The sequence below is a fragment of the Palaemon carinicauda genome, chromosome 3, assembly GCF_036898095.1.
Source record: "Palaemon carinicauda isolate YSFRI2023 chromosome 3, ASM3689809v2, whole genome shotgun sequence".
Lineage (NCBI taxonomy): Eukaryota > Metazoa > Arthropoda > Malacostraca > Decapoda > Palaemonidae > Palaemon > Palaemon carinicauda.
Window position 1 is genome coordinate 35,303,671 of NC_090727.1, and position 2,669 is coordinate 35,306,339.

A 2,669-nucleotide genomic window follows, 5' to 3' on the forward strand; every position below is an offset into this window, starting at 1 on the left:
GACCAGGCGACGATTGTTTCCTAGCGGCGTCTAGTAGTGTTTGTGTCACAGACGTAGTGTCGGGCGCGGGATGGGTTGAACTCTGTATTTCAGTGCTCATCGTGCTGTCTCACACCAAAACGCGGTATGCGCCGTATTTAGTCTGTTAATGGTGTCGGGTTCCAGTGTGATTGTAGATATGTAAATGGAAGGGCCAAAGCACTTCGGCAAACGCCAGAACATAAGAGTTTTGTGCCATATTGAATTCGTTAATGGCATTTATTTATGTCGACCCGGGAGAGGAACTTTCAGAAAACCTAACAAAGGCGTCTTAAGGTTCTGTTAAAGGTTTTTTATTTTAAGGTAACGCAGCCGTAGTGAGTCCGTTACTGGCGTAGCTAAAACTTCAAAGTTACCGTCCAATCCGGGAGTTCACCAGTTGTGAAGGCACGTAATGAGGAGCTGAGAACTGACTTGTTCATTATTCGGGACATTCTGTTTATATACAGGTGTGCGGACAGAAAGGAAGTGCCATTTGTCACGCAAAGTTCAAATCTGGAATTGGCTTAAAGGCCGAAAAAATCTACATTCATTGTTATATACAAGCAGGCCGTAGCAAGTATGGTTAAGAAGTGATAAGTAAAAAACTTGGATTTGGCGAACCGAAATCTGAAAGAATTATGTCTTTACATCACTAAATCAATTAATAAGTATTTCTAATGCATGATTTCACTATGTTATACAGTCAGCTCTCCTTATTCGGGGGCGTTAGGTACCAGAGACAGGCGCAAAAATTGAGAATCTCCAAATGCTTGCTGCCCCAACTCATAACCTACCATCTCACTGGCCATTGCCCTCGAGCGGTCGACTAACACACCAGGTAACCCACCGTAATGTGCTAAATTTTTTTTTACATGGTTTCTATCACAGTATAATTATTGTATTACTGTATGAACACACTTCAATAACTATACACAATTTTACTGTATGTATCATACGTACAGTACATGATAAAACTACACACAATACGAGTCATTGCCTAAATACTGTAGCAAAAAACACTGGTGTTTATATCTAACGACGCACTCTGATATTGACTGTAGTGTATGTTACTATGATATATGTACTGTACAGTACTGTCACTACAGTACCCTAGAGTTTAATTAGCTAAGGTAACACTCTTAAGTGATCACTGTTTTCAGCAGGGCAACTCACTCCATTCAAACTTAATGTAGCCTACATGTAGCCTATGTCTACATTACTCCTGTAAAGTATTGTGGTTTGTAGACACAACTGTACTGTTGTTATTATGAAAATAATACTAATACACAATGAATACAAAAACGTCGAGAACCTCTCCTTAAACTAATGTAATCTCTCGTCCATTCTCCTACCTGTGATTATCTTAATAGGCTGAACCATCTTTTTAAGTAAAGAATTCTCTTACTGAGATGGTTAGGTATAAAAGAAATTTTCGAAAACCTTTTTTTTTTTATACTTTCTTTTTCAAGGTAATATGCAGAACCGTCAATTAGAGTGGTTGTTGGTAAAATTAGTTAGGTCAGTTTTAATTGGAATTGTTCCGTTGGTTTGAAAAGGTGTTTTTAAGAACCTTTCTGAATATTTGAATTATTTGTCGATTCTTACCTATCCACATTCCATCCACCCCTGTCCATTCCACTCCCTTAACTCCTTGTTCCTACTTCTCTCCTCTCTCTCTCTCTCTCTCTCTCTCTCTCTCTCTCTCTCTCTCTCTCTCTCTCTCTCTCTCTCTCTCTCTCTCTCTCTCATGATGAATCATTATTCTTGCCTGCCCTATTGTTCGTCAATTAAAGTTTTAAATAAGTTGAATGTTTCTTTTTTAAAGAAGGAGTTTTGACGACTAATGATGAAAGGTAGACGATAAGTCCACTTGAATGTCATTAATGACTAGGTATATATACAGTTAATTCTAAAAACATTCTCCGTCATGGTGCTCTTGAATACACAGTATTCTAGAAGTTTTATTCCACTTGTGACCAAGTTGTGGAATGATCTTTCTAATCGGGTAGTTCGATCGTCGGAACTTCAAAAGTTCAAATTTCCAGCGAATGTTTTCATGTTGAACAGGCTAACATAAGTCTCTTTTCATAGTTTATATATGATAGATCTGTTTTAATGTTGTTTTTGTTCTTAAGATATTTTATTTTGATTGTTCATTACTTCTCTTGTAGTTTGTCTATTTCCTTGTTTCCTTTCCTCACTGGGCTATTTTTCCCTGTGCTGGAGTCCTTGGGCTTATAGCAACCTGTTTTTTCTATTAGGGTTGTAGCTTAGCTGTTAATATTTTAATAATAATGATAATATTAATAATAATAATAGTAATAACAATAACAATAATAATGGTGATGGCTGAATACAGTAATGATTGTGATAGGTTTGATGATAACGCTGAAGTTAAGATGAAGTACTACACCCCATAGCTTAGTTGACATATCTTTGAACGAGGGACATTTACTGTGAACGATATTCTTGACTTGAGTGTTATGGCAATAGCAATGAAAGTAAGAAATATTGAAGAATAATTTATATAGATGAAGGTGTAAGTTTGTCAGTGGGTTGAATTCAAGAAAGGAAGATCAACACTATTATATATAACTGATAAAGAATAGATAAACAAGATAGGTCGACGACGATTTGGATGGTTCTCA